This window comes from Biomphalaria glabrata, chromosome 13 (assembly GCF_947242115.1).
Source record: "Biomphalaria glabrata chromosome 13, xgBioGlab47.1, whole genome shotgun sequence".
NCBI lineage: Eukaryota > Metazoa > Mollusca > Gastropoda > Planorbidae > Biomphalaria > Biomphalaria glabrata.
Window position 1 is genome coordinate 38,902,844 of NC_074723.1, and position 13,224 is coordinate 38,916,067.

Here is a 13,224-nt window from a genome sequence, read left to right on the forward strand (position 1 = left end):
AAGACATCAAAGAATGGGCAGGTCTGCCAAGAAATGGTTTATCCAGGGCTAAGTACAGAGAGGAATATAGAAGGGCTGTTGACAGATCTTGTGTGGTGCCCCCATGGTTCAACAGACTAATTGATTGGTAATGGTAAGAATTTAATGTATTTTGTAAAAAAAATTGTGTTAATTACATTAAGGGACTAAATCAGTCTTTTTTTATTTCCAGAAAATAATACCAGGGTTATGCTCCTTTGACCATTGAGTTCCAGGATGAAGAATGAAAGACAGAGAGCAATGTGAAGACATGAAAGAATGGGCAGGTCTGCCATGAAATGGTTTATCCAGGGCTAAGTACAGAGAGGAATATAGAAGGGCTGTTGACAGATCTTGTGTGGTGCCCCCATGGTTCAACAGACTGATTGATAGGTAATGGTAAGAATTTAATGTATTTTGTAAAAAAAATGGTGTTAATTACATTAAGGGACTTAATCACTCTTTTTTTAATTTTTACATTCATTTAATGTAATTATTTTTTACAGTAATATATGATTTTTATCTTGGTAAATCATTTAAATATATATCCTGCTAATCAAACCAAAGAATCTTCTCAATACTTATTTAAAAATTTTAATTTTGTCTGCATGTAACAAATGTTTAACGAAAAGAAATGTACACTGTCCAGCATTGATTATTTAAAACTGGGATTCATTCCTTCCTTGTCAAACAAGCCGTTGCCTAAGTGACTTTTTTAAAATAATGATACGAAACCAATTGCTAGAGGATCATCTGAGACAATGTCACCCTAACAAAATAGATAAAGATTTAAAAATTTTCTAGCACTCAAAGATAAAGTTAAGAATAGACCCACACAATCTCACTTCAACATCATATATATATAGAGAAGATGTTGGTTTGTGAGCATCTTACAATATCTCTTTACTTATAGCAAAATATGGAAACATAGGTAAAACATTGATTTTACCAGCCGTTGTAGTTGTGAAAACTGTTTTACACACACCTACATCTGATATTATTAAAAGAATTTCTTTAAACAAAAATACAGTTCAAGGGCACATCGGTGGCATGAGTTATCAAATTAAAAGCTTCTTATGTGATTCTTTGCAAAGGAAATATATACAGTTTGGGATCAGTTTGGAACCAGTGGCGTCACAGGCTCTGATGGGGTGTAGCGCTGTGTGCTGTAAACTGCCTAGGGGTTGCCAGCTCCTTATTTTTCCTCAGGGTTGACCCACGACAGCTTTCCCATGTTTGGGAATAGTTGCAAGGCAGCAGATTTTTAAATTCAGTTTTCCTTCTGCTATGTGGCTAATGAGCTCTTCCTGCTTGAAGCCTACCGGCTAAGGCGCCAGTTACTCGCCTTCGTCCCTTCCCCTTTAGTGAAAACAGTTCGGCGGACACGTGAAAGATACACGAGAAACTCTTTGCGAAAATTTTTACAATGATACTTAAAACAAATTAATTAATTAATATTTATTGTTTGAATGTCTTCTTGATAGAATGTATGAAACATGACATCCATAGGAACAGATGATAAGCCTGGGTAAAAAAACATTTCCAGTGTGTTTGATGATTCCAGCAATACATATTAAATTGGTTAAATTTGAATTTTATCAATAAAAATGAGTTATTATTTAATACTTATATGTATTTTTAAATTGCATTTTACTCTTCAACTCACTAAAATTAGAAATTAGTTTTCAAATAAATTGAAAAAAAAAAAGCAATATAAGTTAAGCAGGGGGTCTACCAAAAAGCAGAAAACATGGCAAGGGGTCTACGAAACAAAAAAGTTTGGGAACCACTGGTCTACAGTGAAGTCAGTCCCGCAATAGTGAATTCTGAAAAAAAAAAAAAAAAAAAAAATTTAAAACAAAATTTATCTAAAAAAATTTAAAAAAAAAAAAAAAGAAAAAAAAAAAAATTTACTAAAAAAAAAAATTAAAAAAAAAAAATTTTATAAAAAAAAAAAAAAAAAAATTAAAAAAAAAAAAAAATTAAAAAAAAAAAAATTAAAAAAAAAAAATTTTATAAAAAAAAAAAAAAAAAAAAAAAAAAAAAAAAATAAATTTATGAATGTTTGGGAACCACTGGTCTACAGTGAAATCAGTCCTGGGATAGTGAATTCTCAAAAAAAAAAAAAAAATTTAAAACAAAATTTATCTAAAGAAATTACAAAAAAAAAATTTATCTAAAATAAAAAATTGAAAAAAAAAATTTAAAAAAAAATTTTTTTATAAAAAAAAAAACAAAAAAAAAAAAAAAATTTTACTAAAATTTTGGGAACCACTGGTCTACAGTGAAGTTAGTCCCAAGATAGTCAATTCTCGGAAAAAAAAAAAAAAAAAATTTTTTTAAAAATTATAAAATTTTTTTTATAAAAGTTTGGGAACCACTGGTCTACAGTGAAGTCAGTACCGGGAAAGTCAATTCTCGAAAAAAAAAAAAATTAAAAAAAAAAAAAAAATTATCTAAAAAAAATAAAAAAATAAATAAAAATAAAAATTAAAAAAAATTTATCTAAAAAAAAAAAATACAAAAAAAAAAAAAATATAAGTTAAGCAGGGGTTTTACCGAAAAGCAGAAAACATGGCAAGGGGTCTACGAGACAAAAAAATTTGGGAACCACTGCTCTAGATCTACATATTTAATATTAGAATCATCATTAGAGTTTGTCTAGTAGAGTCTAGAAAAGAATGTATAGATTACTATAGTCCTAGTATTCTAGATTATTAGTCTAGATCTAACTTAAAATTTTCAATAAATATTCTGGATTTCTTCAGCTTGGTCCATGTCAATCCTATCGTCTTTGCCTTATGGTCTACCGTTCTTCTGTTTTCTTTGCTTTGAAATCTAGATTGACTAGATCTACACAATGTCAATATAATTTCTAGATCTATATATCTAAGACTAATTAGTATGGGCTTAATATTACTGTATTATTTAGTTTAACTACAATTTTTCAGGTCAGCAGCATTACAGTAAGCACTGGTACAGCGTACCGGCACTTTTTTCAATGCAGCGAAAAAGTTACTTTTGTATTTTAAAGTTTATTATTTATTTATTAGTTGTTAAAAGGCAATCCATCACTGAGCTCCGGCACCTATTTCTTTACAAAAAAGCACTGATTACCTGTATATTCTTTAACAATAACGGTTTACTATTCTCAGGAATTAGTCATTCAAAAGACGGTAAGGAAAAGAATGGTCGACAAACCTTGTGTGGTGCCTTAACAGTCCATCAGACTAAGGGATAGATAAAGGTGAATTTAATTTATATTTTGATCTATATAAGTTGATTTACTGGACTAAAAATCTAGATATTGGTAAAACTTTGCTATTCTATTCTAAATCTAGTGTGACATTCCATATTTTTTATTCTGATTTTAGATAGATCTTGATTAGATCTAGATCCCATATGTATAGGACTTAGCACTAGATCTCTAGAAATTATTGTATATGATGCTAGATCTAGAAAATCTAGACTTGATCATAGAAATCTTCAAGAAAAATAATGAACTAACCTAGACAGATCTCTTGAATTACATTGTAAATCATCTTGTTGAATTATCTCCACCACCTTCAGTCAATAGACAACTATGGCTCATACGAGAACAAGAGCCTCTGCGTTGGCATCGACTATTTTCCAATCATTTCTGTTAAACTTCATCCATATTAAAATACATTTTAAAGATTTTTATTACTTAATAGAAAAGATCTAGAATTTTAATAAGAATCTAGTCTATCTAGATCTAAAATTCTAGATCCACCCAATTTTATGTATACAAGTAGTATGGGTGTAGGATTGGCTTAATAGTATTTATCTTGAATCAGTTTGTTAATCTACATTATATGGGTATGATAGTTGTACATCTTCTACTAGATCAAGTTAAATATAGCTATCCTTTTCTAGATGTAATGTGAAATTGTATCTTATAGTATTTTTCATTCTTAGGTGGATCTTGATTAAACTGCCTGGTTTTGTGGTTTGCACGAGACGGTTGACACAATGATCTGAAGTTTAAACTGCCATATTCTACTGTCTGCTGCGAGATCTTGGCTGGAATGTAAAAGGAATATCCAAAATATTTAAATGACAAACAGGATGGGAACTGATTATGAGGAATGTATGTCCAGTTTTTTTTTGTTTTTTTGTTTTTGTTTTTTTTAAATACAGATATGAAAGATGACATTACCCTAACTTAGAGTCATAGGAGTTTCATTAATTTATTTACTCAGATGCTGAAACAGACATCTGGCATATTCCTATAATCAGTATCATGGCCTTTGTATACAACAAAATTGATTGGAACTCCTAGACTAGAAATATAATTCAAGATTTAAATAAGGCACTGGTCATAGTTTTAGAAAGTGTGGCTAGCATTCTGGTAAGATATTTTATTGATAATTAGAAATTAAATTAAATTTTATTTAATGATTTTAAATTTCTTTTTTAAGAATTATGGTCCATTTTTTCCCCATTTGTGTACAAAGAAGGAAGACAGAGAGATGGGAAGACATCAAAGAATGGACAGGTCTGCCATGAAATGGTTTATCCAGGGCTAAGTACAGAGAGGAATATAGAAGGGCTGTTGACAGATCTTGTGTGGTGCCCCCAAGGTTCAACAGACTGATTGATAGGTAATGGTAAGAATTTAATGTATTTTGTAAAAAAATGGTGTTAATTACATAAAGGGACTTAATCAGTCTTTTTTTATTTCCAGAAAATAATACCAGGGTTATGCTCCTTTGACCATTGAGTTCCAGGATGAAGAATGAAAGACAAGAGAGCAATGTGAAGACATCAAAGAATGGGCAGGTCTGCCATGAAATGGTTTATCCAGGGCTAAGTACAGAGAGGAATATAGAAGGGCTGTTGACAGATCTTGTGTGGTGCCCCCATGGTTCAACAGACTGATTGATAGGTAATGGTAAGAATTTAAAGTATTTGTAAAACATTTTCTAGCTATGGTTATAATTACATTATAACAAGGGTAAGAAACTTGTAGCTTAATTTTGTTGTTTTTTTTAAAGTAGAAATGAAATTTATTTTTTTTAAGAAGCGGCTTAATCTCTATATTTCCTTTTCAAGAAAATAAAACCAGGATTATGGTCCTTTTACCATAGAGTTCCAGAAGGAAGAATGAAAGAAAGACAGAGCAATTGGAAGGCTTCAAAGAATTGGCAGGTCTGACATTAAATGAAGTTTTTCTCCAAGGCCAAGTAAAGAGAGGAATAAAGAAGGATGGTTGACAGAACTTGTGTGGTGCCCCAATGGTTCAACAGATTAGGTAAAGGTAAGAAAATAATGTATTTTGTAATATATTTTGTAGTCATGGTGATCATTTCATAAATACTAAAGTAATTTAAATTGTGGAATTAAACTATTTTCGAAATTGCATTTTGTATTGTGTTGCTATTTTGATCTGGAGCTTTGTTTTTGTTGTGCCGCTTTTTTTAATCTGTGCATTTTTTTGTTGGCTATTTTTAATCTGGCATGTTAATATTGAGGCTGTTTAGAATCGACTTGGGATTAGTTTTGTTAACCAGTTATTTTGAATCGGACTTGTCCATTTTGTGTGTATTATTTAGCAACGACTTCCTTTTTTTAATTTTTTTTTTTATGTTGGCTATTTGGAATCGACTTGCAATGGCTGTAGCTGTTTGATTCTTACTTGTCATTTTTGTGATTAATGCTCGGAATAGAACTTGTACATTTAAAAAAAAAATTTATGTGGTTATTTAGAATTGGCATTCAAGTTTTTCGTAGTCGCTGTTTGAATCGACATATGCTTTTTTGTGATTGCTGTTTGGAATCAAACTAGTGCATTCATTTTATGGTTATTTAGAATGGACATTTTTAAAATTTTTTTTGTAACTGATGTTCGACATCGGACTTGTGTTTTTTTTTTTTTTTTGTTTAGAATCAACGTGTTTTGTATAGTGGCTGTTTGAAAAGAAATTTGCTTTTTTCGTGATGGCTGTTTGGAATGAAATAGTCCTTTTTTGTAATGGCTGATTGGAATCGGACTTGTGTGATTATGTTATTGATGTTCAGAATTGGACTTGTGTCTTTTTATGATCAGTAATATAAATCCGACTTGCGCATTTTTTTTTGGTGGTTATTAAAATTTTTGTGATGGGTGTTTTTAATCATACTTATTTTTTGTGTGGGCTGTTTAAAAAAGACTTGTGTTTTTCTGTGATGGATATTCACATTCCGAGTTGTGCATTTACTTTGTGTTTTTTTAGAATGGCATTTTTATTTGTTTATTTTATGTGATGGCTGTTAGAAGTCTGACTTATGCCTCCTTTTTAAGATCGGTGTGGAGTTCGAAACTGGACTTGGTGGGTTTTTTTTGTGATCAATGTTCGGCATAAGACTTGTTTTTTTTTTTTTTTTAAATCAACTGCTTTTTTTAGTAGTGGCTGATTGAATTGACATTTGGGTCTTTATTGATGGCAGTTTGGACATGTGTTTTTTTAATTGATGTTCTTTATCAGATTTGTTAGTTTTTCTTTTATCAATGTTTTAAATTGGACTTGTGCATTTTTGTGATCAATGTTCTGCTTTAGACTTGTGGGCTTTTTTTTTTGTGATGGCTTTTTATGAGCTCTGTTTGAAATTAGACTTGTGTGTTTTTTGTGATCATTGTTCAGTAGCGGATTTTTTTTTTTTTTTAAAGAATCATGTGCTTTTTTTAGTAGCTGAATGAATTGACATTTTCTTCTTTGGAGATGGCTGTTTGGAATCAGACATGTGTATATTACTTAAGCTCTTCATCAGATTTGTGTGTTTTTATGATCAATGTCTGATATGGTGTTTTTCGTAGTGGTTGTTTAAATTAATTGCTTTTTTTTTGTGATGGCTGTTTAGAATCAGACTTTTGCATGTTTTTTTTTGTTTTTTTTTTTTGTTTAGAATCAACGTGTTTTGTATAGTGGCTGTTTGAAAAGAAATTTGCTTTTTTCGTGATGGCTGTTTGGAATGAAATAGTCCTTTTTTGTAATGGCTGATTGGAATCGGACTTGTGTGATTATGTTATTGATGTTCAGAATTGGACTTGTGTCTTTTTATGATCAGTAATATAAATCCGACTTGCGCATTTTTTTTTGGTGGTTATTAAAATTTTTGTGATGGGTGTTTTTAATCATACTTATTTTTTGTGTGGGCTGTTTAAAAAAGACTTGTGTTTTTCTGTGATGGATATTCACATTCCGAGTTGTGCATTTACTTTGTGTTTTTTTAGAATGGCATTTTTATTTGTTTATTTTATGTGATGGCTGTTAGAAGTCTGACTTATGCCTCCTTTTTAAGATCGGTGTGGAGTTCGAAACTGGACTTGGTGGGTTTTTTTTGTGATCAATGTTCGGCATAAGACTTGTTTTTTTTTTTTTTTAAATCAACTGCTTTTTTTTAGTAGTGGCTGATTGAATTGACATTTGGGTCTTTATTGATGGCAGTTTGGACATGTGTTTTTTTAATTGATGTTCTTTATCAGATTTGTTAGTTTTTCTTTTATCAATGTTTTAAATTGGACTTGTGCATTTTTGTGATCAATGTTCTGCTTTAGACTTGTGGGCTTTTTTTTTTGTGATGGCTTTTTATGAGCTCTGTTTGAAATTAGACTTGTGTGTTTTTTGTGATCATTGTTCAGTAGCGGATTTTTTTTTTTTTTAAAGAATCATGTGCTTTTTTTAGTAGCTGAATGAATTGACATTTTCTTCTTTGGAGATGGCTGTTTGGAATCAGACATGTGTATATTACTTAAGCTCTTCATCAGATTTGTGTGTTTTTATGATCAATGTCTGATATGGTGTTTTTCGTAGTGGTTGTTTAAATTAATTGCTTTTTTTTTGTGATGGCTGTTTAGAATCAGACTTTTGCATGTTTTTTTTTGTTTTTTTTTTTTTGTTTAGAATCAACGTGTTTTGTATAGTGGCTGTTTGAAAAGAAATTTGCTTTTTTCGTGATGGCTGTTTGGAATGAAATAGTCCTTTTTTGTAATGGCTGATTGGAATCGGACTTGTGTGATTATGTTATTGATGTTCAGAATTGGACTTGTGTCTTTTTATGATCAGTAATATAAATCCGACTTGCGCATTTTTTTTTGGTGGTTATTAAAATTTTTGTGATGGGTGTTTTTAATCATACTTATTTTTTGTGTGGGCTGTTTAAAAAAGACTTGTGTTTTTCTGTGATGGATATTCACATTCCGAGTTGTGCATTTACTTTGTGTTTTTTTAGAATGGCATTTTTATTTGTTTATTTTATGTGATGGCTGTTAGAAGTCTGACTTATGCCTCCTTTTTAAGATCGGTGTGGAGTTCGAAACTGGACTTGGTGGGTTTTTTTTGTGATCAATGTTCGGCATAAGACTTGTTTTTTTTTTTTTTTAAATCAACTGCTTTTTTTTAGTAGTGGCTGATTGAATTGACATTTGGGTCTTTATTGATGGCAGTTTGGACATGTGTTTTTTTAATTGATGTTCTTTATCAGATTTGTTAGTTTTTCTTTTATCAATGTTTTAAATTGGACTTGTGCATTTTTGTGATCAATGTTCTGCTTTAGACTTGTGGGCTTTTTTTTTTGTGATGGCTTTTTATGAGCTCTGTTTGAAATTAGACTTGTGTGTTTTTTGTGATCATTGTTCAGTAGCGGATTTTTTTTTTTTTTTTTTTTAAAGAATCATGTGCTTTTTTTAGTAGCTGAATGAATTGACATTTTCTTCTTTGGAGATGGCTGTTTGGAATCAGACATGTGTATATTACTTAAGCTCTTCATCAGATTTGTGTGTTTTTATGATCAATGTCTGATATGGTGTTTTTCGTAGTGGTTGTTTAAATTAATTGCTTTTTTTTTGTGATGGCTGTTTAGAATCAGACTTTTGCATTTTTTTGTTTGTTTGTTTGTTGTTATTTAGAATTAACTTGATTATTTTTTGGCAGTTAATATTTGGAATCTACTTGATAACTTTTCTTTATGACTGCTTGGAATCGACTTTTGTGTTATTTGTAGTGGCTGTCTGGAATTATCTTGTATTATTTTGTTATGGCCTTTCAGAATCAAACTTATATTTTATCTTTTTTAGGTTATTTAGATTTTATTTTTATTTTTTTGCTTTAGCTATTATAATCCAAATTTGCTTTTTTGTGATGACTTTTCATATTGACACTGGTTGAATAAAAATTTAATTATTTTTTATTTCACATGATGCAAGTTTACCTTTTATTTTGCAGTAATTAGATTCATTGTGAAGATGTGTGCACTGGGCTGGAACATTTCCAGAGAAAGCTGGACTAGCCATGCATCAGGTAATTATTTACTATTACTGAATGTTATTAAGGTATTATCTTACACCTATCTTTTCCTCAACTGATCTTAGGTACCCATTAGAGTTGGGTTGACTTGGAATTATCATAAATATCCTGGAATTCAAAACCCCAGTCTTTATGATGTTGTAACCTTCAGCCACCTAATCATCTAGTTAGTAGGTGAAAGAAGTGTATACCAAAAAATGGATGCAAAAACTATTATCTAACATAGAGAACATAAATTTAGATCTCTACTCATCTATCATGATCTAGTCAATCTTGATTAGAGTTTATAATAATTTTAGATTCTAGATCTAAAGCTAAATAATATATTCTATTTCTATATTTTTCAATAGACTCTAGACTAGATTGTCACTAGATCTTGTTAGTCATCTAGACAATCTCATCTTATTTCTCAGTTTACTCAAGACTATGGTCTCTAGCAAAGGTTAGAATTGTTTTTTTAATTCAGGAATTAAAAGGGCGCCTCGGAGTAACCCACACAACTCTAATGGGTACCTGACATTAGTTGGGGAAAAGTATTTGCATATGGCCATTGTGCTGGCAGTGCTGGCCTTTGGGGATTGGATGCCATAGGCAAGGTGAATTTGGTGGCCCTTAATTAAAAAGAAATTGTGAAAAGTTAAAAATAAGGCTATTTCAATTGTTTGGTTGAAATAATCAATGCTGGCGAGTAACAAAATATTATAATGTCATTTAATTAAGCCCTTAGTTTTCAATTTTTTTTTTTTTAGATCTTGATATATGTATTACATACTTTTTATTTTTATATATGTTATGGATTTAGTTTATTTATAAAGCAGTTTAATAAATATTCTTTTCAAATTTTTTCCAGCATACTAGCCAAGATTGATACCTCTCCACAAATCAACAAAGACATCAACGAAGCTTTGTTAAAGCTAGTGACAATTTACATATGTTTTCTTATGTGGCTTAATTATAATAATGTCAAGAAAGTTAATTAAATAAGAACTATACATTTTATTGTTAGGCTTATGTTTGTCTTAACTATTTCTGTAATTCTTCATTATGGGGGGCATTATGAATCTTAGATAGTTTTCAATGGACCTCATTCACCAATTGTAAACAAACAACATTTAGCCACGTGGTGCTTTATCTCTTCTATATAATTTACAATCTCATGTTTAATTTATGATGGTTGTCACGAGACAGTTTTTTTCATTGTTTTATCAATAAGATCACGTGACTAAATGTTGGTGAATGAGGTCCATTCTAAGATAAGTTAATTTTTATTGATCCAATCAAAGGGATATTCAGTTTGACTACAATTTTGCTTATAAAAAGCTCAATCGTAATGTTTTGTATTAAATAATAGTTTAATTGCGTTTTAAGTACTGATAGATAGTATGCTATGTAATATTTAAATGCAGTTTTTTATTATTAAAAATCATTGTTATGTAAATAATATAAGCTAAGCAGGGGGTCTACCGAAAAGCAGAAAACATGGCATAGGGTCTACAAGACAAAAAAGTTTGGGAACTTCTGGTCTACAGTGAAATCAGTCCCGGGATAGTGAATTCTTGAAAAAATAAACTTTAAAAAAACTTTTTCTAAAAAAAATAAAAAAAATTAAAAATGAGAAAATAAAAAATTTAAAAAAATTTAAAAATTAAAAAAAAATAATAATAAAAAAATTATTTAAAAAATTATAAAAAAAAAATTCAAAAATTTCAAAAAAAATATTTGAATATACACATGTCTGATTCCAAACAGCAATCTCCAAAGAAGAAAATGTCTATTCATTCAGCTACTAAAAAAAGCACATGATTCTTTAAAAAAAAAAATATTAAAAAATCCGATACTAAACAATGATCACAAAAAAAAAACAAGTCTAATTTCAATTAGAGCTCATAAAAAGCCATCACAAAAAAAAGCCCACAAGTCTAATGCAGAACATTGATCACAAAAACGCACAAGTCCAATTTAAAACATTGATAAAAGAAAAAAAAACAAATCTGATAAAGAACATCAATTAAAAAAACACATGTCCAAACTGCCATCAATAAAGACCCAAATGTCAATTCAATCAGCAACTACTAAAAAAAGCAGTTGATTAAAAAAAAAAAAACAATTCTTATGCCGAACATTGATCACAAAAAAAACCCCACCAAGTCCAGTTTCGAACTCCACACCGATCATAAAAAGGAGGCACAAGTCAGACTTCTAACAGCCATCACATAAAATAAACAAATAAAAATGCCATTCTAAAAAAACACAAAGTAAATGCACAACTCGGAATGTAAATATCCATCACAGAAAAACACAAGTCTTTTTCAAACAGCCCACACAAAAAAGCAGAAGTATGATTAAAAACACCCATCACAAAAATTTTAATAACCACCAAAAAAAAATGCGCAAGTCGGATTTCTATTACTGATCATAAAAAGGCACAAGTCCAATTCTGAAAATCGAAAACATAATCACACAAGTCCAATTCCAGTCAGCCATAACAAAAAAGCACAATTTCATTCCAAACAGCCATCACGAAAAAAGCAAATTTCTATTCAAACAGCCACTATACAAAACACGTTGATTCTAAAAAAAAACAAAAAACAACAAAAGTCCGATGTCGAACATCAGTTACAAAAAAAAAATAATTAAAAAATGTCCATTCTAAATAATTATAAAATGAATGCACAAGTTTGATTCCAAACAGCAATCACAAAAGCATATGTCGATTCAAACAGCCACTACGAAAAACTTGAATGCAAAGTCTAAATAACCACATAAAAAAAATTAAAATGTACAAATTCTATTCCGAGCATTAATCACAAAAATGACAAGTAAGAATCAAAATACATTAAAATCTTACCATTACCTATCAATCAGTGTGTTGAACCATGGGGGCACCACACAAGATCTGTCAACAGCCCTTCTATATTCCTCTCTGTACTTAGTCCTGGATAAACCATTTCATGGCAGACCTGCACATTCTTTGATGTCTTCACATTGCTCTCTGTCTTTCATTCTTCATCCTGGAACTCAACAGTGAAAGGACCATAACTCTGGTATTATTTTCTGGAAATAAAAAAAGTGATTAAGTCTCTTAATATAATTAAAACCAATTTTTATAATTTTTTTACAAAATACATTAAATTCTTACCATTACCTATCAATCAGTCTGTTGAACCATGGGGGCACCACACAAGATCTGTCATCAGCCCTTCTATATTCCTCTCTGTAGTTAGCCCTGGATAAACCATTTCATGGCAGACCTGCACATTCTTTGATGTCTTCACATTGCTCTCTGTCTTTCATTCTTCATCCTGGAACTCAACGGTGAAAGGAGCATAACCCTGGTATTATGTTCTGGAAATAAAAAGAGAGTGATTAAGTCCCTTAATGTAATTAACACCAATTTTTAATATTTTTTTTTTACAAAATACATTAAATTCTTACCATTACCTATCAATCAGTCTGTTTAACCATGGGGGCACCACACAAGATCTGTCAACAGCCCTCCTATATATATAGATATTTTGATTTTAGTAGACAAGCCTTATAATTTCCTTATTAAGTTGATTTGGGAAATACCAAAAATAAAATACAAAGCTTTGATAGTAAGCCTGTGGTTTTTCGCAAATTGTGGTCCTAACGTTTTGATTCTGACAAAACCCGTTCTTAGTAAGCATCTAAGAGGTAAAAGGAACTTTTGTACTAGATTTCACTTGAATAGAATCGACAGTTTAAGAGATATCTTGATTTTCGAAGACAAGCCTTAAAATTTCCTTCTTAAGTTGATTTGGGAAATACCAAAAATAAAATACAAAGCTTTGATAGCAAGACTGTGGTTTTACACAAATTGTGGTCCCAACGTTTTGATTCTATCGAAACCCGTTCTTAGTAAGCATCTAGGATGTAAAAG

At 30.3% G+C, this 13,224-nt stretch overlaps 2 long non-coding RNA genes across 2 annotated transcripts; both read left to right on the forward strand.

Annotated features, from left to right (window-relative positions):
• The first annotated feature begins 216 nt into the window (after positions 1-216).
• Positions 217-1,646, forward strand: LOC129922315 (uncharacterized). Its single transcript, XR_008774289.1, has 2 exons — positions 217-411; positions 1,503-1,646. It is a non-coding gene; the product is annotated as an uncharacterized LOC129922315 (long non-coding RNA).
• A 3,571-nt stretch (positions 1,647-5,217) lies between these two features.
• Positions 5,218-9,433, forward strand: LOC129922311 (uncharacterized). Its single transcript, XR_008774285.1, has 2 exons — positions 5,218-5,299; positions 9,243-9,433. It is a non-coding gene; the product is annotated as an uncharacterized LOC129922311 (long non-coding RNA).
• The last annotated feature ends 3,791 nt before the right edge of the window (positions 9,434-13,224 follow it).